The sequence below is a fragment of the Camellia sinensis genome, chromosome 11 (assembly GCF_055761805.1).
Source record: "Camellia sinensis isolate YWXY chromosome 11, ASM5576180v1, whole genome shotgun sequence".
NCBI classification, from domain to species: domain Eukaryota; kingdom Viridiplantae; phylum Streptophyta; class Magnoliopsida; order Ericales; family Theaceae; genus Camellia; species Camellia sinensis.
In genome coordinates, this window is record NC_138971.1 from 178290674 (window position 1) to 178314223 (window position 23550).

At 42.5% G+C, this 23550-nt stretch overlaps 1 pseudogene; it reads right to left on the reverse strand.

The window, feature by feature from the left end:
- Positions 1-3843: 3843 nt before the first annotated feature.
- Positions 3844-23550, reverse strand: part of LOC114269368 (protein IWS1 homolog 1-like) — a 30212-nt pseudogene continuing 10505 nt past the window's right edge.

The window sequence follows — 23550 nt, forward strand, 5'->3', positions numbered from 1 at the left end:
TGGTTTGGCACATCATTACACATTAACTTAATTAAACCACAATTAACCATATTTAATCATGATCGATAAATTTTTACGTAGCTCAATTAGTCTAATTGACTTCAATTAAGTCCCAATCAATCATAACTAAATTTATCAATCCGAATCAGATTTTAATCAATATCCCAAAAGGCTCCAATTATTACTTTGAACTTATTATCATAATTAATTTTGGTTTCATAAATCATCCAAGCCTTCAATTTCGGATCAAACTCAAAATTTCCATCAATAAATTACATACTCAATTGGACACCTCATAATTAAATTTAATTCATAATAATCGTAATTCCCAATTCTCATAACTTAATTAATTCCAATTCGGACCTAATTGATTAAATCTTAATCTTATTAAACTGAATCGAATATTTAATTAAACTCCCATGTGGTTCGATACTTGAAATTAAAATAATTCAATTCACCAATTATACTCTTTTGAGCTATCTAAGCTTTCAATTTCTAATTCCAAATTAAATCCTTATTAAAATCAAATAAGAATCAGACTCCAAAATTCCTATAAATCCCAAATTACCTTAGAGTATCAACTAATTAGAATCTAAATCTCCTTAATCAATTAAACATAAAGTCACATACATAATGAGGTTGGCTTAATCTAAGGTTTATGCTAATTAAGCTCAATTAATTCATTACGAATCGAACTTTTGTCAAATTCCACCATATGCTCTAAAAAAAAATGCTAAACACAAATGTAAAGTTGGCTTTGGTTTTTGGCACCTCTAAGGCTATAAATTCTCAGATCAAAGCCCCCAATTTAAATAGATTTTTCCTACACTCAACAGATATAAATTTATAATCACATAATAACTCACATAATTAGACATACAAATTCATATCAAACACATAATCACTTGTGTAATTAAGTATATTACTGGTTGGGTTATCACAGATTGGAACTCAGTCCTAGCAGGAAACTCCCAATTACCACCGACTTATAGAAAATCGTCATTATGTTTGTCCGAATTAGGTAAACTAGTCACCAGATGGAAATCAACTGAACAAACACGAAGGTAGTACGTGCTGTGATCCTTGTTGTGTGAAAAAGTATAGCAACCCAAAATGTCCCAGATGTCAAGATTCAAACCCAACCGCCTGTTAAGAGCGGAGACGCCGCAGACGACTTGGAACAGATTCACAGATACCTACATAGGGGTAAGTTGAACTTGGTTCAAGAACCGATGCACCAAAGGGTTGAGGGAAAATCGAACCCCTCCCTCAACAATGGCCACAACTGGGAAGGCAACAGTACTCCTAGTGCCTATGCGCTTAGCGTCAACCTTCGCCAGTGAAAGGGTCATATCATCAGAGATACTGTAGTCTCAGCGAAACATGGCCATAGCCTCGGAGGTATCAACTAATGATCGAAACTTCCCCATTAAACAGACCTAATGGGACGAAAACAAAACTTAGACTAGGCAGAAAATAAAACCAGACGCCGGAAACAATGGCGCAAGGGCCAGAAAAGGAGACCAAGTCAAAAAAAGATAAGAAAAGAAGAATCTCAGGGCAATTTATAGAGATTGGGACTGCAGTAGCAAGCAGGCGGCGCTGAAACGAGAACGGCAGCGGAACGTCTAGATAGAGCACCGACGAGACCAACTCAGAGGAACGGAAAGGGTTTTGACTCTCCAAAAGTTTGAAAACAGATGAAAGGATTTGGGTTGATAAATCCAGAGCATTTATTGCACCAGCCAGTGTGAAGGTACATAAATCACGACCATCGGCATGGAATCGACGCACTATCTCTGTGCACCAGTACCATGCCGCCACGTGTCACCATGAAAGGACATATGCAGCGAGCAAGTGTCAAGCTTGAACCGTTACCAAGACCGAACTGGGGCGGATTCAAAGTGATGCGACGCTTGGAGTACAGAGCAATAGCTCCCTCCAAGAGGAACCTTAGTGCGAGCTAAGGGGCAAATGAAGGGGCTAAATATGAAATGGGTCGGATCCTATCCCTGGGCCAGCCCAATCCATTAGACTCAAGACCTGAGAACCAGGATAAGCAATTGGGCTAGTCAGTTCAGCCCAATCACATTGTCAACAATCCACCCAAGTCCTCAAGCACTCGGGCCCAAGTTGTGGTGGAAAGGTCAGTCCAGCCACGATGTTAGGCTGGGCCAAGCCGCAGGACCTGGCCCTTGGATAGAACCCAAAAAAGGTTAAGCACACACAAAGATATCATACTGGGCCGTCCCATCTCCAAAAGTAATCCCATAGAGGGCCGAGCTAAGGCACAACAATGTCGAGACGAAGGAACACACCAGAGAAACATGGAAGCTGTGAGTATATGCATGTGCAAGTTGCTATCTCAGTTGGTCCCCTACACCTAGAATCACAGAAACAGTTAACCAAAGGAATGTGGTCTGTTATCAGCATGACTACAATGAGTATATGCACCCTATGACAACTACCAGATGGTCCCCGACCTTGGGCAATGCTAAAAGGAAGCCTAGCAGCACCACAGCTCCATGAAACCATCTTTGGCAACAAGCAAGAAGTTCTATATAAACTACACTGACTTCACATTGAAGGCAACTGATCTAAGATAAACTCTACTCACTGAAACTTAACTCTCTGCACTTAGAAAGCACCTTGCTTCTTCTCCGATTACTCATTCCCACACCGGAGGGGTCATCCGGCCAACCCCAGCCGGGCAGCTCTGACGGTGCTCCTTCTTGCAGGGCCTCAATTCCTGGACAGTCCAATCAATTACGGGGCTCTGATCCACAATCATCTAGTGCGGTATTCAGTATGCACACTAGTATAGGTAAGTAATCAACTGTGAAATGGAATTAAATGTAAGGCTCTCACTTATTCAATGAAACACCATTTTATCACAAGCTTTGTGGGCTTGAATAGTGTGACAGTGCATCAGCTTTCATTCAGGCCAAGTAAGGGGGAAAAAATTACTTTCTCTCTCTTTTCTTTCCTCCTTGGTCTCCTCCTTTCTAAAAGAGGGCGTGGGACTCTTTTGCTCTAACATGGTTCATTGAAATGAGATGTAATGAAATGATTATTCTTTAGATTTGCTTGTGAAGTGATCATTCCCTTATAATAGCAAAGGACAATTTCATTTGCAATGCATTTTTCATTATTTTTTCCATCAACCAAACATGAGAATGAATATTTTGATCGAATAACCATTTGATTTCATTCCAGTGAACCAAACACTATCTTCTAATTCATTTTTTTTTTGATCCAGAGGAGAGAAAAGACTGTATATACCATATTCGAATTGCATGTTGACATAAGATTTGACCTTATGGGGTTTATAAAAAAATATGCGCTCTGACCTTAGGGGAATCATGTCCCCAAAATAATAGGTCGAACAAAATCAACACAGCTTGTGCACATTTGAAAATCTTTTACGACAAGCTTGAGAAAAGGCCTCTATCAAAAAAAATTATGTTTATCATTATTATTAGATAAAAATTGAAATTTCATGACAACTTAAATTTTATCAAGGTCATTTACATGATTTAAATTAAATTCCATATACTTCCACTTCTCAGCTTTTTTATGTTCGAATGAAAATTAAACTGCATCATTTGAGTTTAAATGGATTGAAAAAATCAACTTCAAATCAATAAGACTTTCGACATATAAAAGCCATAGAACATGTATCCTGTAGACATTTCAACACTCCCTTTGTTACCATGTAGATATACATACATACATAAATTTATACATATATAATATTTGTATACATTATGAAAGAAAGAAACTAATTGCAATAGTAGATGGTTAAATTTAAGAGTTTGTCATAGTTATCCTAATCTATTTCATTTAAGTGTCTAAGAGAGGAAGACCAAGCTTTAGATGGTGCTGATCTTGCATAACCTGTTTAGCATGGGCCCTAACCTCATCTAGATCAATCTTGGATTGGGGGCGAGCCAGAAAATCCATTGGTATTGCTTCAAGCCTTAAAGTAAGACGCATGGAAGATGACTGGCCAGACTTTGATACCCTGCACATCCCTCATAAAATTGAAGTGTTCGAATATATACATTCAAAACACTGTGCAAATCACCCATATAATAAATCAAAATTGACTTGACTGACTAAGACCTAATGGATTAATTCTGTTACGACATCTTACTGGTAAAATTCAGGCAAATCAAGGTCGTCATCTCTAGATTCCATTTATGAAGCTTTATTCATTGGCCTATTGAAAAATAAACAAGACATTTCACGCATGTGTAAGACTAGACATATATGGAAACAAGGTCAAGATGGCTAAATCGCTCAAAATACATGTGTAAGCAAATTTAATAAAGATAATATATAGTTTTTCGCAGATGGCCTCCGAAAGGGAACCTTCTCATCATCAAAGTTTCTTATGTCCTCAAACCGTGTGCTCTTATTGAATATTGGTCGACTCTGCATTTTATTTTCAAATTTTTAAATGGTAAGGAAATATTAATATGAATGAATAGAAACCATGTACCCACATCAGTAATTAAAAAAAAAACTCCCCAGGTTCTAAACAATACCTACATACAAAGGTTCACATACTAATCAAACAATATTAGATGGGGAGAACAAACAATATCAGAGAGCACATATGCAAAACTCATAAATTTACTAAATGAAAATATATATGACCAAACATCATGCGAAGATAGCTCAGTACAGAATAAAATGAAACAGGAATGGTTTTGGATTTTCAAGACAAATTTTCATCAACATCTTGGAGAGCAGATCTTAGGTTAATCATTGAGCAGGAAAGAAGCCTATCCACGACATGCACTTTCACACTATATGTTCTAGCAAACAAATACCATAAAATTTATCCAAGTACAAAGGGGAACCATGAAGAGTGATCAATACATGTATGAGTGCCAAAAGTCCAAAAAATGTATAACATCAACCATTTATCAACCAAGGCTTTTGCTATTCTTTGGTTGGCTATGGTCTCCTCATCAAACTTCAACAAAAACGTAATAACCTGCATAACACAAAAAATTAATATGCAAAGTTGTTCCTTCCACTGTGTCACACACCAGTTGTACGGAAGCCGTGTCAAGAAATAAGTAAGTGTGTGTGGCACTAGTTAACTCTCTTCACTAGCCCGCTAATAAATCTCAAAGTGTTTGCAAAGACAAGTAACCACAATATAAGTTAGTTTATAAGCCACCAGGTTGGAGACAAGCCACAAATTAGCAAGCAACAAGCTAAATTTAAAGCAAGCAACACTAGAAAAGCTTTTCACAATTTAAAGGCGAAATGAACTTTTCATTGATCAAAAGAAGGCATTACAATTGTTGAATAATGCACCAAAAGTGCTACAAGAGTTGCTTTACCATTGGCTAGGTTGGGGTACTTTAAAGGCACAAGTGGTTTGGTTCAACACTTGGGTACCCCCTTCTTAATATAGCTTGTTAAGCCATTTCCTAGTTGGCAAGAGGAAACATCCACTATGTTTAAGAAGTCATAATGGATTTTTAAAAATTCTACAAAAAGAGAAAAATTACAATACTTGGACCCAAAACACCTTTACTACTAAGGTATTTACATAAAAATTTACAAGGCAAAAAGACTATATTTAATGCTCCAAAAGTTGGCCTAAAGTTGTTGCTAGCTGGCTGTTGGCATAGGCTTCTTTGTGGCATGCCATAGGCTACCTTGCACCATGCCTTGTTCTTTTGCTTGCACTTGCACCAACAACTTCTTGGGCATGTTTTTGGCTCTCCAAAGGGCACAAATAAGTGTAGCATCAAGGTGTTGACCCTTGTATGGGCGCATCTTGACAGTCTCCCCTACTTGAATGGTCTATGCCCTCGACGACTTTGCCCAATAAGCATCAATCTCGTCTTGAAAAGCTGACAAGTCCGCCTCCTATTCCTAGCTCATTTCTTCATCTCCAAGGCCTCTCCATTTTACCAAGTATTGCCTTTGTTTCTTCTTGGAAATCATTTTCACCTGATTGGCCAAAATAGATTCAACAGACCTTTTCCCTGCTTTGGCTGTGATGGTTTGGCGTTTCAGCTCATTTCGGGTTGGATCTTCCTTGTCTGGATAGTAAGGCTTCAAATAACTCACATGGAAAACTGGGTGCACTTTCAGCCAAGATAGAGCATCTATCTTGTAAGCGCACTTGTCAATTCTCTTCAGAATGGTTATCGGTTCCTCATACTTGCTCACTAGCCTTTTGTCTCTTTCCCTCATGAACTTGCATTGCTTAGGGTTGAGTTTGACAAGAATTTGATCCCCAACTCTAAACTTAAGTGGCCTTCTCTTTTCATCAGCCCATTTCTTCATTTTACTTGTTGCTTTTTCAAGATAGGCATGATTAATGTCATGATTTCTCTTCCATTCCTTAGCAAATTGGTAAGCCCTGGGAGACTTTCCTTTATAAGGTCTATCCACTGTGTGGGGAAATAATGTGTTGTCCGTTCACTATCTCAAAGGCACTCTTGCCCATAGAGCTACTCTTTTGAGAGTTGAAACATAACTGTGGTACATTAAGAAGTTGCACACAATTTTGTTGATTAGCATTGACAAAGTGACGTAAATACTCCTCAAGCATACAGTTAAAGCATTCAGTTTGCCCATCCGTCTTCGGATGGTAGCTTGATGAAGTATTAAGTTGTGACCCGAGAAGCTTGAATAACTTCATCCAGAAATTGCCAACGAAACGCAAATCTCAGTCACTAACAATACTTTTAGGCACACCCTAATAATTAACAATGTGCTTGAAGAAGAGTTGGGTAATCTCCTTCGCTGAAACATACTTCGGGGTAGCCACAAAGGCGGCATACTTGGAGAATTGGTCCACAATAGTCAAGATGGTCGGGATGTCTCTCACTTTAGGCAGTTCAGTGATGAAGTCAAGTGATACACTTTCCCATGGACGTTTAGGCACATGCAAAGGTTCAACCAAGTCTGCTTTCTTCTTATGTTCAACATTGTCTTGCTGGCAAGTGAGACAAGTGCGAACATATTCTTCCACATCATCACGCATCTGGGGCCAATAATATCCTTGCTTCACCAAGGCCAATGTTCACTCCCAACGCAGATGCCCTGTCCAAAGTGTATCATGGCACTCCCTAAGAAGTGTCTTTCTTAAATCACCAACCCTAGGTACAAAGATACGGTTGCTTGTTGTCATTAGTAGTCCATCTTGCATCCAAAATTGGCGAGTCTTGCCATTTTGACAAGGTTCATAAGATTCTCTACCATAGCATCCTTGTCTAGATGAGCCTTGATTTTCTCGTTAATGCTGGTTGAAGTGGAAGTAAGTGAACATACATGTGGCACACGACAAGCTTCGCCTTCCTACTTAGTGCATCAGCAACATGGTTGGTGGCACCAACCTTGTATTCTAAGCCAAAATTAAACTCTGCCAACTTCTCTTGCTACCATGCTTGTCGTGCGCTTAGCTTGGGCTGTGTTAAGAAATAGCTAGTTGCCGTGTTGTCAGTCTTTACAACAAACCGTGAGCCCAAGATGTAATGCCTCCAAGTCCTCAAACAATGCACTACTCCAAGCAACTCTTTCTCATGATCCGGATATCTCCGTTCGACATCATTAAGCTTTCTACTCTCATAGGAAATTGGGTGACCATCCTGCAAAAAATACCACCCAAAGCAAAATCAGATGCATCAATTTGTACCTCAAAAGCTTTACCTAAGTCAAGTAAAGCAAGAACAGGGTTTTTAGGCATAGCTTTTTTTCAAGGCTTGAAAGGTTTGTCAACACTCTTCTGCCTAAACATATGGCTTGCCCTTCTTTAGTAACTCTGTCAATGGGGAAGCTAGTCTTAAGTAGCCTTCAACAAACTTGCGATAATAATTAGCCAACCTAAGGAACAACTGCAACTCTAGGACATTAGCGGGTGGCTGCCACTCTTGAATAGCTTTGACCTTCTCTTGGTCCATTTTGATGCATCCTTGATCAACAATGTGCTCTAGGAACTTAATCTTCTCTTGGGCAAAAGAACACTTCTCTATCTTGACATAAAGCTTGTGCTCCCTCAACTTGGACAATGCTTTCCTAAGATGTTCTACATGCTTTTCTAGAGTGGAGCTATAAATTACAATGTCGTCCAAGTGTATTACTACGAATTGGTCTAAGTCCTCTTAAAAAACTTCATTTATCATGGTGCAAAATGTTGCTGGGGCATTGGTAAAGCCAAATGGCATGACTAGGAACTCATAGGAACTATAGTGAGTAACACATGTAGTTTTGGGCTTGTTCCCCTTGCAATTCTTACTTGATAGTACCCCGATTGAAGATCTAACTTTGTAAAATACCTCTCTTTGCTCAATTGATCAAATGAATCTACAATTAGAGGAAGGGGATACTTGTTCTTGATGGTTAGCTTGTTGAGTGCCTGATAATCCACACATAAGCAAAGACTATTGCCATGCTTTTTTTGGAACAAGACAGGTGCACCAAATGGGGCCTTTGATGGCCTAATGGCCCCGTTTGGTAGAGCTGTGGGAAAGTGATTATAACTTATAGCCTAACAGCTTATAGCTTATAACTGTGAACATAAGCTGATTTTTGACTTATAAATTAAGCTTGTCCTCCCCCACTCAAAGAATAAGTTGATTTTTGACTTACAAAAAGCTATAAGCTGTATTATTAAGCTGAACCAAACACATCAAAATAGCTTAAATTAAGCTAAAAGCTGAAATAAGCTAGAAATAAGCCCTACCAAACAGGGCTAATGAAGCCTACTTCCAATAACTCCGTAAGCTGCTTCCTTAGTTCATTCAACTCAAGAATAGCCATTCTATATGGTGCATGAGCTAGTGGCTTTGCCCTTAGCACCAACTCAATAGCATGATCCACACCCCAGCATGGAGGCAACTCCTTAGGCAATTGTTTAGGAATAACATCTGCAAATTGCCTTAAGACCTTCTTGGCTGCGGTTGGGACAAGAGTAGATTCAAGAGCTTCATTCAACTTCAATGTGGCAATCCAAGTTTGTTGACCATGCCTAACACTCCTCTTGGGTTGCATAGCTGAGACAAACCAGTCACTGTTGTTGGTGGCCATAGTAGGAATAAGACATGGCTTGTCCTCCATGACACACATACTAGTAGAATAAGGCATGACTGCCGTCTTTGTGCTTCTCAAGAAATCCATCCCAAGGGTGGCTTGGAAGTCATCCATGGGTACTGCGGTGAAATCTACTCTTCCTTCCCAAGTGCTGACCTTCAAATAAATAGATTTCACAACCCCATAGATGGGCTGCACTGTCGAGTTAATCGCCTTGATGTGGTTGCCATCCTTCTCTAAAGATAGCCCAAGTCCTTCAACTTCGGTTCTAACAACAAAGTTGTGGGTGGCCCCTGTGTCAATCAAAGCATGGAGGGGCTTCCTATTGAGTTTTACATCCACAAATATCAAACCTTTGTCAGATGACTTGCTTTTGTTCAACTTGCTTGATGATTCCCCACTATACATGGGTTTCTTCCCTTTGCCTTCAACTTTAGACTCAACAAGTTGTTTAGGACTTGAATGCTTGCCCACTTTGCCACTTTTAGCGTTCTTCTTAGGCCTCCCTGTAGAAACCTTCTTCTCCATGGCATTCATCATATGAAAGGCTCCCACTCTAGAGTCAGCTGCCTTAGAACCCTTGCCACTTTGCCTAGATTGCACGTCTTCTTCCTCGTTATCATCATCACTTGGTTGAGGGACATGGTCAGGCACCATTGCTAGAGCATTCAAGGCACGCTTTTGTGGACATTCAGATAACCGATGTGGCCCATTGCATAAGAAACACGAGATAGGGTCCTTTGCTTTGCTTGTAGAGAACTATTGAGGGGCTTTTGTCTTGTTACCATAGCTCTTCAGTTGCCATTGTCCTCCATCTGAATGGGTTTTGGATGTAGAAGTGTTGGCTCCCCCACTCTTAGGTTTGCCATGGCCTTGGGACTTTCCACTTCCCTTACTCTTTGCGCGGGGAACTGTTGTCCCGTTGCTTAGGTTTGGCATAGTCCGTAAGGTACTCAGTTGCTGCTTGGGCATGGGCTAAATCTTTCACTTTTTGGCTTTGAAGTTCAACTCTGGCCCATGGCTTCAATCCCTCAAGAAAGAAGAAGAACTTGTCTTTCTTTGACATGTCTTTGATGTTTAGCATAAGCCCAGAGAATTGTTTCACATAATCTATTATAGTGCTGATGTGCTTGAGATCCCGCAAAGCACGCCGGGCATTATACTCAACATTTTCAGGGAAGAATTGGAGCTTAAGTTCATGCTTAAGTTGCTTCTAAGTCTCAATTGTACATAAGCCACATTACATCTCATCATGTTTAGTCCACCACCACAACTTGGCATCATCGAACAAAAACATTGTGGCTATAGAAATCCTTGCCTCCTCAGCTTCGGCTTTTAGAGCTTTGAAATATTGCCCCTTATTGAAGAGAGAGTTGTCTAACTCTTTGGCATCTCGGGCGCCACTATAGGCACAGGGCTCAGGCATACGCACCATAAGGAATTCCATGCCACCACCGGGTGCATTGCCAAAGGCATGGGTAAGAACACCAACCATGCCACTAAGATCTTCAATCTCTAGCTTGAGTTCAGTGACAACATCCTCCTAATCTTGCCCTTGAGCAAGGCTATGAGTTTGCTCAAGATCATGAACTCGTTGCTCAAGGTTGGCTAATGAACCTGTCAAGGCATCCATATTGTCCATACACTGCTCCAAGAGCTCAATCCTCTCCCTTTGCATTAGTTGACAGTTGCCAGGAGCATCCATTTAGAAAGGCAATAATAGAGAAAGCCAAATAGATTGGGCTCTCAAAACCAACTGTCACACACCGGCTGTGCATAAGACTTGTGAAGAGATAAGCAAGTGTGTGTAGCGCTAGTTAACTCTCTTCGCTAGCCTGCCAATAAAGCTCAAAGTGTTTGCAAAGACAAGCAACCACAATATAAGTTAGTTTATGAGCCACTAGGTTGGAGGCAAGCCACAAATTAGCAAGCAACAAGATAAATTTAAAGCAAGCAACACTAGAAAAGCTTTGCACAATTTAAAGGCAAAATGAACTTTTCATTGATCGAAAGAAGGCATTACAATAGTTGAACAATGCACCAAAAGTGCTACAAGAGTTGCCTTACCATTGGCTAGGTTGGGGTACTCTAAAGGCACAAGCGGTTTGGTTCAACACTTAGGTACATCCTCCTTAATATAGCTTGTTAAGCCATTTCCTAGTTGGCAAGAGGAAACATCCACTATGTTTGAGGAGTCATAATGGATTTTTCAAAATTCTACTGTAGACGCGCCCGCGAGGGACCCCGCTACAGCTCAAACTCGATTTGTGTCACGGTTCTTAATCTGAACCAAAGAGTCCAAATCCGGCAAATCGTTTTGAGAAACAAATTTTTGAAAAGAAGTGCCAAACATGGACTGCTTTGCCAGATACAGAGTCGCCACCTAAATATTTTATTTTGGGGGAATTTAGGAAACCCTGACTCGGTGCCAAAGGCCACGTGTCCATCATCACCAAAGTTGCCTCGGCTCGGGAGCTTGGGTACGATCGGGGAAGGTCAGCTATGAGCACCCCCTCTCGCCCGATCCGAAGATCGGCCTCTACTAACCATGATATCCGATTTTAAAAACGTTATGTGTTCTTATTCCGGTTATTAGCCTAGAATTACTATGTTATGCGCACAGCAAACAAGTATAGACCAAATCGCCCAAATCGGAACAAAACATTGCATGTTTGTTTTGAAAATGGTTTGCTACTCTCAAGTAGGCTAAAATGCAGGTTTTGCCACCCTCAAGTGGGCTTTAGGAAATATGGTTTTGCCACTATCTAGTGGGCTTAAAATTCACAGTTTTAATGCATTATCCTAATTTAAGCAATTCGACCTCCATCCACAGGCATTCAAATAGTTATATCACATAAGCAGCTAGCCTCATGGTAATCATGCAATTATGGCAACACTCACACGCATGCGGCATGCTAAAGCATGAAAGCTTACCTAGTACTCCAAGCCAAAATAGAAACCAGTTAGTAATCACATGCATGATCCTAGTTCATATTTGAAATGGCTAATGCAACACATGCAAAGATGCAATCCAAACAGGCTCGGCTATCCTAAGCATGGCATGTGAAACGCTGTAACTAACAAATACTCAAATTGAAATTGAAATACGAGTGCAGTTAGCATGATGTACCGAGCCCGATGGATGTAAGACAAATGTATGGATGCACGCATGCATAGCATAAGGTATGCTAATTTAGATATGCCCTAGTCTACCATCATAAGCGGGTAAATAAAAAGGAAGAAAGACGTGGGGTTGGAAGATATGCACACACGCACCCACACTTATTACAAATTTGCCCTCGCTCGGAGGGACCGAAAGAATAATACAGTCCGAATAACAAATCAACTATCCTAGCTAATTAATTATTATAGACCCTTAATTAATTAACAAAATAAATGCAGACAGAAGGTGGCCGCAGCCGTGCCTCGGAGCGAATGATGCATGCTCGATCCATTTTTCCCGGAAACCCATACCATGCCACTGCTGCCTCTGTTAATGCTGCCCTGCTCCTTTGAAAATTGCCAAAGTCTCAGGGTATCTTCAATGAGAATTGCATAACACCACCGGCTAAGTGAAATGACCACCGGCCATGGGAAATTTCCATCGGCTGCTTTCAAGTCCATCGGCCTCATATCCTTTTCCGGTCAGCACTCTTTAGTGCCGGTCGGCAGAAACTTCCTGCAGAAGCTGGTTTTTGACAGCAACAAGGACAGACAGTGCATGACATAGAATTTCAAGCACATGCATGCGCGGGCACACTCCCTATCATGCAAGGGACTCAAGGGAGCATGACTGTCGACCCTCGGGCCATCAATTATGCATGATGGCCTAAGAGGCCAAGTTTTTCAACTTTGATATCAAATGAAATGCAAGCACAAAACACATCAAAGGGCCCCAACCCCTATTATGATCGATCAAGGGGCAAGGGATGCATGCTCAATGAAATGCAACCTAGGCATGGTGGCTAAGTATGCAACATGAACATGCAAATGAGCAATGTATACTAGGCGCGCAACCTAAACATGTAAGTAAACATGGCATGCAACAACATGGGTTGTATGGCAAGTATATGATGCACATGGAATCTCACCAAACCATCAAAAATCAGTGAGTAAAACATGTGAAAATAGGCCCAAATAACCACTGATATGCAACCATGGCATGCAAAAATGATGAGTTACTTTAGAGGGCCATCCAAGGAGTTATTAAGCACATGCAAGATAGACATTTAGCAAGACCAAACCAACTCTGGAAATGGCTTATGGGGGTCCTAAAACCCACTAAAAAGTGATTGAAACAAGGCTTGGAAGCATGCAAATAGGAGCCCCTTTGGAAGGCCAAAAAGGGCAACAAACAAGGCAACAAGGGAGAGGGTCACCCCTCTCCTTCTAAGGACCTCAAATCACCATCCTCACCACTGAAATCCCTCAAGATTTCAGTGGTGAGGAGGCCCAAACAAGGTGGTCCCAGCGCTCACCAAAATCACACAAAAATGGGGTCAAACAAGGCCTAAGAGGGGGTAAACGACCCCAAACACAAAAGTGGTCTTAATGAAGTATCTTAAACACAAAAAAAAAAAAAAAAAAAAACATTTTTATGTTATACACCAAGCTCAAATCAGCAAGCAAGACAGGCTAAAATGAGGTACAAGAAAGTGCTAAAAAGGGGAAGAAACTTACCCTTGAAGACCAAATTCGAGACCAGCAGCTTTAGGGGCGAAAAACCAGCTTTTGGAGCTCAATAAACCCTCCCAAGAACCTCAGTCCAATGGTAGTGGTGTATGGCTATGAGGTGTGGTGCAATAGGCCAAGAACAAGGGTCTTTGAACACTCTAACACACCCAAATTTAGAGAGAGAGGGAGATATAGAGAGAGAGGGTGATATATATGTTATATGTATGTATTAGGTCTGATTTTGCTGAACCAAAACAATGGAGAAGGAGGCTTTCTTATATAGGCAAAGGGAAGGGCTTGAAGCTTATAAGACAAGCTAAAAAGAAAGGGTCAAGGGGGGCAAAGGGGGCAAGGCTTATTAAGGAAGCCAAGCTGGGGGTGCAAGCTTCTTAAGGAAGCCAAGGCAAGGGATCAAAACTTCCTCAAGAAGCCTCGAGCATCCTCAAGAAGCCTCGAGCAAAGGGGGCAAAAAGAGGGGTCAACGGTGGTCAAAGGTGCAAAATAGCCACATATATGCACAGGGAGGGGGTCTGTGCATCCTAGCTGGCACAGCTGGCATGCACCATGCCTGGAAGGTGCAAAAAGGTTAAACCGGCCAGAAAAGGAGGTCGTCGGCCAAAATAAATGACCGGTCGGCACAATAAATTGCCTGTCAGATAAATAGATTGCTGACAGATGCTTCCCAGGTCAAAAAGTGGCCGGTAGGTGTCTAGATTGAAGCCCCGGAAGTTAGATTTCCAATGGCTCAAACCTTGCATTAAAATTCCTCCTGTGCAAAAAGTTATGCCCTTTTTGGTGAAGCCGCGCAGATTCGATCCAACCGGGATGATGCCCAACTTCAACTGATCATATCTCTCCCACCCGGACTTGGCTTTAAGAGATTCTTTAGTGAAAAATGATGCCCCGAAAGTGAGCTTTCTGATGGTGGTGGCCCCATAGCTAAAATCTAAGTATGTAGATGAATAGGCCCGATTCAGCGAGGGCTGCTCAACTCTCTGTTACCCGGATTCATGACGAACTCCTCCCAAACTAGTTTTCTCCTCTCCTTTCCTCTTTTCTTAAACTCCAAACCCCTAAACAAAGTGTTTTGAAAGATTTTTCAAGGATTTCATCTCTCTTTCATTTATCTCCAACTTGTCCTTGCTCGGTTTACCGAAAAGCGCAACATTTACCGAAATGTGAGCGTCGGAACATCGTAGGAATTTTATTTTCAAAACATTTTGAAAGAGAGGATTTTAAGATCTAAAATCTTTTGATCAAGATTTTTTTGGTCTAAAAGGGGTATGAAGTTGGGATTTGACTCTCTCATTGCTGACGAATTTGAACCTTTGCCCTGCACACCTTTTACCACCAAGTAAACCATCAGTAACGCCCAAGTCTTAAGGGTGGTCAAAAATGGGGTGTCTACAGTTGCCCCTCTTTGACAGAACTCGGAAGTCAAGAAGTGACGTGAGTGAATGCCAAAGCCCAGAGACGACCCATTTTTGACAAGGCCGAAGACTTGGACAAACAAACAAAATATCGATAAATAAATGGTTGTACCCGCAGGCTGCCTACGTATCCCTTTGCAAGGAATCAAACCAGCGTAGTTCAGGGGCAGGATGCAAATGATATGAAAGAAGACTTTGACAATTGGACTTATACGCTACGCGAAGCCAGTGTGTATTCAAAACAATGCAATGTACTAACAAGTACAGGTGAGGTGCGCAAGATAACGCGATAGAATGCATGCAAAATGCAAGTAAGGTGCACAAAACAGTGCGACGCAATGCACTGACAAATGCTACAAGCATTTTCTATGCAAGATGAGAGAGAGCATGTAATGAAATGCACAAGATAGTGCGATGCGCAAGAGAGCGTGAGTGTAAACTTCACAAAATAGTGCGATGCACAAAATAGCGCGAATGAAACAATGTGATGCACAAAACAGTGCGATGCGCAAGAAAGCGCGAAAGTAAATTGCACGGAACAGTGCGATACGCTAAACAGCGCAAGTGATTTGAAATGCACAAGACAGTGCGATACGCTAAACAGCGCGATTGATTTGAAATGCACAAGATAGTGCGATATGCTAAACAGCGCGATTGATTTTCAAATGCACAAGACAGTGCGATACGCTAAACAGCGCGATTGATTTTGGAATGCACTAAACAGTGCGATACGCTAAACAGCGCGATTGATTTTCAAATGCACAAGACAGTGCGATACGCTGAACAGCGCGATTGATTTTGAAATGCACAAGACAGTGCGATACGCTAAATAGCGTGATTGATTTTCAAATGCACAAGACAGTGCGATACGCTAAACAGCGCGATTGATTTTGAAATGCACAAGACAGTGCGATACACTGAACAGCGCGATTGATTTTGAAATGCACTAAACAGTGCGATACGCTAAACAACGCGAGTGATTTGAAATGCACTAAACAGTGCGATACGCTAAACAGAGCGATTGAAATGCAATGCACAAAATAGTGCGAGTGAGGTACAACCACAAGATGCACAAGACAGTGCTAGTGAGATACAAAGTGTAAGTGCACAAGATAGTGCGAGTGAATGCACGTTCTATGCAAATGAGGTGCATTTTCTATGCAAGTATGGAAGAGTGCATTTTCTATTCAAAAGATACGAGCATTTTCTATGCAAGAAACAGGAGCATGTTCTATGCAATATTGAAAGCATATTCTATGCAGAATCGAAAGCAAGCATATTCTATGCATAAATCATAACGATGCGCGGCACACATGTAACAAAAGTGTATATGAAAATGCACATTCTATGCAATGGAAGGGCATCAAACATGTACTCAGGTGCCTCCGATTTACCTTTCGGAGGACTTTGTAACACACTCAGCTCAAAAAGGGCACACCCTGTTTATGTTGGCAAGAGATAACATCTGCTACTGCTTTAATTGCCATTCTGACTTGAAGCAGGCTTACACTTGGGGTCGAGATACACTCATACTCCAGAGAAATGGCGAGGTCTGGGAAGGTGCACCTGAAATGCAGTCTCGGATCTTGCCAAAGCTGGAACACCCTAAGATGCTCCAAATTTTCCTTTTTTCTTTTGCTTTGCAGTCTGGAACCTACATAGCTTCAGATAGGTCCTTGTTCTACTGTTCACACTTATCGGGGGTGGACCCTGCAGTTTTATGAAAGAACAAATACTGTTTCGCACAAATGTGGAGAATGGCACAGCACTCTGAACACAAGATGATTCTTTGGAAATTGAGAAATGAGTTCTTAACCGGGTATTAAGCCGACGACTGGCCGCAGCCAAAACGGCTCGACAAGGGAAAAACAAAGGTAAACAACCTAAACACATCGAGTAACACTCGAAGCGACTCAAAACAAGAATCGAGACAGACAAAATAAAACACAAGACTCAAATGTGCACATGGAGCCTGTTTTCCCGGGTATTGTTTCCTACCCTTTCTCATTTGTGATTCTCACATCGCTTGGCCCTCAGGCTCTGCTTTTCTGAAAAAGCCCTTTTCCTCACTTTTTCCCTCAACGCACATCTCTCTATTATTTAATCTCTCATTTTTCATCCCTTCCCAGGGTGGTTGATGAATAAACAGGAAGTTGCGGGTTCTTGCCCCAAGCATTCTGCTAGATTCTCTTCTTCTGCTCACAACAGTGAACTTTCTTCCACAGAGGGGTTGCGATGCGGCCGGATGTGCAGCAGATCTGCAATCGACATTGGTTGACGATGCTCTTACTGGGGAGTTTGGATGTGATTAGATCTGTCCAAACAAATGAGTGGAATATCTTGATCCGTTCCCGTTCGTGCTTCGCACTTGGCTTGATACCTCGTTGCGTGGAGGATGTGAGAGCCTTCTGCCCTTTTGCGGCCAACTTCAATGGTGCCCTTTTCTGGCAGGTAGAGTGCCCTTTCTGGCAGATGCATTGACAACGAGAGAAAGACAGGAAGCCTGACTCAACTGTGCCCCTAGTTCATTATTTTGACCATTTTTTGTTTTTGCTTTCTACTGAAATAATTTTGACCAATATGAGAGTCAGATTAACATGCTTGTTCAATTTTTGATTTGAAAATCATGCAAGTTAGGTTATGAGCACTGAAAATTTTCCCTTTTTGGGTCCAAGAAATGGTCCAGTTTTGGAAAAGATGGAATAATTTTCGAGAGATCAGTCAACCTCAATAAAAATTCTCAAAAACTATTTTTGCAAATGGCTAATGCTCAACAAGCACGGAACCTACTCTTGAGATGCACAACCTCGAATCCGAAGGAAAATTGCCCCTTGCTTGAAGAGAGCTGCACGGCAACGGAAAGTTGCCCCTTGTTTGAAAGGCACCACGACACACTGTATGGCAACGGAAAGTTGCCCCTTGTTTGGATAGCATCGCAGCACATTGCAATCAGTCCTCAGAGTAACGATGACAACCGAACTCTCGGATACAGAGAAGGCAAAGATGATCAAAACCATTACATGGACACAGTTGATTTTGAAGTGTTTTACGGCTGGACTTCGGAATGAAGTTGCCTACGTATCCCAAAGATGAGAATCAAGCCTTACGTAGTTCGGGGTTAAGGTATACTCGGGTATTTAACCTCTCCTTTTGCGCTCTAACTTTTGCCAAGGCCGACCTTCCGGGTTTTCAACCTTGCGAGCTCTGCTTTTCTTTTCTTTTCAATTCTTTTCATTTATTTTTTATTTTATTTTCTTTCTTTTTTATTTCTTTTTTGTTCTTCTTTTCTTCATTTCTTTTTTGTTCTTTGCATTTTTCTTCTTCTTCTTTTTTTGTTCTTTTCCTTTTTTCCTTGCTCTAACTTTTGCCTGGGTCGCCCTTCCGGGTTTTCGACCCAGCGAGCCTCTCAAGGGTAAAAGTGTAGCTTTGTCCATGTCAAATGGTTCTGAGATCTCGAATCCGTCTGAATCCAGGAGAGTAACTGTTGTTCGCTGACAATGCAGGAGTCCATCCCATGGGGGCTGGATTTGCCCCTAGTGTTGTAGATCGGAATTCAGTTTTTCTTTAGTAATACTTTCTCTTTCCTTCCTCTGAGATTTGGCATTCTTGCCGATCTTCATTGATTTGTGGAATGATCCATCTTCGGCTCTTCGAGCACAATCTGGCATCTTTTGCCTCTAGTTCGAGGGGTGCTTGTGATCTAGTTTTGCAAGCTTCTTTTGATGACATCCGATCTTCTTGATCTGACTTCCCTGCCCCTAATTCATGGGCTCCTTCAAATCAGGCCACACAGGCCTCACATTGTGGTTGATCGTTGAACCTTCTGAATCCAAGTTCAAGGTTTGAAAATGAGGGGTCGAGTCTCGAGGCTAAGAGAGATCCTAGGCTGTACAATCTCAAGAGCGATTCCACACAGGTCTTCGCAGGATCGCGCAAAACATTTTTTTTTAAGAGAGCGACTAGTCGCTCGCGCTGAAGATAGTGTGAGACCAATCTGGATCAAGCCAGGATCCTGTACTCACATTAACAAGCATGATCTCAATCATTAAAGGCTTAGCATGCCTCTCTTTCTCTCAAATGATCAAATTTTTGCAAAAACCCGAGGAATTCCTTCCTCTTCGTTTCATCACAATGTTCAAAAACAGCTTCGAAAAACTTAGGTCAACGCAATGACTTAAAAGCACAGAGAAGCAGGTGAACTGCACTGTCGTTCCATTCGACTTTCTGGTACAACTGACACAAGGCAGAAGTAAGCACAAAAGCATGAAAAACCACTGCTATTTCATTCATAACTGTTGGTGTAACTGGCTCCATGACAGAGACAAACTCAAAAGAAAGCGAAAAGACAAACACAAAACAAAATAGTGATGCCCGAGGTAACACCCCCGGAATCACCTGACTTTAACAAAACAGGACTGACTCGATACAACAAGACAGACCTAACCGACTTAGTACAAAAAGACTGACCATATACAAAACAACAAAACTGACCCAATACCCAAGTCAGAAAGTACAAAAACTAGTGTTCGCACATTGCTCAAAACTGTGCGTGCCAAACGCCACATCTGAAGTAAACTGAGTGCCACCCGCAGGTGGTTCATCCCCCGATCGCAGCGCATTATCCCCTAGGTTCACTGATCCAATGACGATAGACTTTGTTGAGTTGGTGCGACGATGACCTTATTGTCAATCAGATCTTGTATTTCATGGCGAAGACGGAAACAACCATCAGTGACATGGCCGACTTGCTGATGAAAGGCACAGTACTTGGTCGGATCATGGGAGGAAGGAAGTCTATCTGGCATTGGTCGCGGCTCCAGGGGTTTCAGATCCCCCTCTCTAAGCAGGACCCTCAAGGCCGCTGATAAAGACATGTACAGTGGTGCAAACACCCTCTGGCCTCGAGGTGGGTGTTTTGAGGTTTGTGGAGTTTTGCTGGATGCACCAGCAAAGGGATTGGTAGGCGCTGACTAGGTTTGCTGATCTCTTCCGAGCAAGGGTTTAGAGCTGAAAGGAACATTCTTGGTACAGCGGCCCTTCTCCCGGATTGCCCCTTGATTCAGACTGCTCTCATTTTGATTGGCGAAAGTGTCATCTACAATTTTTGCAACAACTGCGAGTACTTGCTGTTTGTTCAGCCCTTCGGCTTTCAAAGCCTCAATATCCCACTGAAGGTGTTCATGGGGACCAATGCCTGCCCCTACCTTGTTCTTATCACTTGCCTCAACTTTGCCAAGGGATTGGCCTTCTTCAAATGCAGCCCGTCCTGAGGAGCCTTTTGACATGAACTCCCTGGTATGTGATGTGGTCGATGATGGGGCCAAAACCCCAAAGGCCAGATCTGCCACAGTTCTCTGAAGGTCTTCAATCATTTTCATCAGCTCGGAAGTAGTGGGTTCGTGGGTTTGAGATGATTGGGGTTCAGATGCACCCATCATGCATAAGTCCAGGCTCTCTGGGATAAACACATTAGGCCTGGGTAGATGGACTGGGGTGATGTACATGCTGGGGTCGTAAGGGACGGCCAGTGTGTGGATTAGATTGAGATGTGGATGATGTACTTGGTCATTGGGGCCTGAAGGTGGAGCTATCGTCTGGTTGTCGATGAGATTTTGGACCTCATGACGAAGGCGGTAGCAACGGTCGGTGCCATGACCGCGCTGCTGATGGTACATACAGTACTTGGAGGGATTATGTCTGGCTGGAAGTGGGTCAGGCAGAGGTTGAGGATTGAGCGGTTTGAGATGCCCTCTTTCCATCAAGGCTTTTAGTGCGCTAGTCAGGCTCATATAGAGGGCAGTGCAAGTTCTGCCCTGAGCTCGGGCTGGGCCGGCGGTTTGTAGGCTTGGATTGGCAAAAGGGTCGGCTGTGGCGACTGTATTGATTTCGGTGGGTTTGGGAATAGTGCTACTACCAGCATTGGTACTCCTTGAAATCACCCTTCTTGTCGGTTCACTTGTTCTGGGAATGATCCCTATGTTGAACGCATTCTCGACCTGAACCCGCAGTTCATGCAAACTTTTGAAAGTGAATAGTGGAGCGACTATCAACTTTTGCAACATATCGTGCTCGAGGTTTCGCACCATCATCTGCACTTGATCCCTCTCGGAAGGCCGATCTGTCATCTGTGCTGCCTTTGCTCTCCATCTTGCAACAAATTCCACAAAAGGCTCTGTTGGGTTCTGGCGGGTTGTTTCAAGCTCTTGCATGGTCATTTCAACTTGGGTATTGTAGGAATACTGATCAACAAAGGCCTCAGCCAATTCTTCCCAGTCTTGCTTCACTTTATCTTCCAACTTAGCGTACCAAGTGGCTGCTACACCCGACAGGGTTCTTCCATACAGAGAGAGTTTCTGTGGCTTAGTCAGACCCATTGGCTTCAGGACATCCAAGAAAAGTCGGATATGTACCATTGGATCTCCAGACCCATCGAAACAGTCAATATATGGCATTTTGAATCTGTCTGGGAGCCGTACGGCAGCCTCGGTGTGCCTATCCTCAATGTCGGGAATGGAGTTAAGGCCTTGCGCCTTTCTGAATTACTTCTCAAGGTTCGCAATTTTCACTGCAGTCGGATTGAGCTCATTAACATCAAGGGAATGAAGCCTCTCATTAGGCTGCACCAGGGATCTGAGCACCTGATCTTGAGTCAACCTTTCTCGAGGATTCGGACACTGCAAATCTTCAACTGGCGGAAGTGGATCAAAGTTTGGCTGGGGTCCCAAAGCTGGATATGAGGCAGATGCCCCAGATGGATGCTACATTTCAATACTGGTCTCAGCCTGCATGGCAGTTCCCTGATTTAACGCTGCTATCACGGCCACAAATTCTTCCGAACCCTGGGCCATCGTGGTCTGCTCAGTCTGAACAAAGGTGGTGTGACTGGCGACTGACGGATCAGATGAACCGGTGAGCCCTGACTGGCCTTTCTTTGCCTTGCCTCAGCAAAAGAACACTAGTTGCCCTTGAATTGAATTTCTGACCTAACAAAGTCTATCAACACTAGTCCAATGTACCCTGGGGATATCGGAGCCTTTTGAAGCTATAGTTCCAGGACTACCTAGCAAAAGAGAAAACAGACAGCATCTCAGCAAAATTTCACTGGAACGGATTTGAGCATACTAGGATGACTGTACTCAATACTGATCACTGTTTCGCAAATATCTGCCTGTAAACTGATACCCTCGGGTAAAACTGATTCCCCAAATACTGATGCTGATGCCCATAGGCCTGATACCCAGACTTGCAAACTGGTATATGCATCCCTGTAGAGATACACTCTAAAAGCACATAGCAAGTAAGAGAGAGCCAAAACACCCCTATGTTGGGGTAGGGTTTCCCTGTCCTATTTTGTCAGGGGCTATGGTTTCACTATGCACGCAGCGGTTTCAAACAACTTAGCATCGGGTAAGCAACCTGTCCTAGTTTGGAATGGTCACTATGGATTCCGAATATGCACTAGGTTGAATGGTCAAAAAGGGTGCCCCGATAAAACCGGGGTTTGTGTTCCCATACTGTCAGAGCCCATAACCGGTCAGCCTTATGGTCATGCCTTGGCAAGACAAGCCTCTGGCAAACCATTCAGGAATGGCAGATGGCAAACACGGTATCCTAGGCGCACGAGTGCACATGCAATGCAAAGAGACACATAAATGAAATCAAAACAGGATATCATGAGTTCGAGTCAAGCTCTCTAAAATCCCCAGCGGAGTCGCCAGAAACTGTAGACGCGCCCGCGAGGGACCCCACAACAGCTCGGACTCGATTTGTGTCACGGTTCTTAATCTGAACCAAAGAGTCCAAATCCGGCAAATCGTTTTGAGAAACAGATTTTTGAAAAGAAGTGCCAAACATGGACTGCTTTGCCAGATACAGAGTCGCCACCTAAATATTTTATTTTGGGGGAATTTAGGAAACCCTGACTCGGTGCCAAAGGCCACGTGTCCGTCATCACCAAAGTTGCCTCGGCTCGGGAGCTTGGGTACGATCGGGGAAGGTCAGCTATGAGCACCCCCTCTCGCCCGATCCGAAGATCGGCCTCTACTAACCATGATATCCGATTTTAAAAACGTTATGTGTTCTTATTCCGGTTATTAGCCTAGAATTACTATGTTATGTGCACAGCAAACATGTATAGACCAAATCGCCCAAATCGGAACAAAACATTGCATGTTTGTTTTGAAAATGGTTTGCTACTCGCAAGTAGGCTAAAATGCAGGTTTTGCCACCCTCAAGTGGGCTTTAGGAAAGATGGTTTTGCCACTATCTAGTGGGCTTAAAATTCACAGTTTTAATGCATTATCCCAATTTAAGCAATTCGACCTCCATCCACAGGCATTCAAACAGTTATATCACATAAGCAGCTAGCCTCATGGTAATC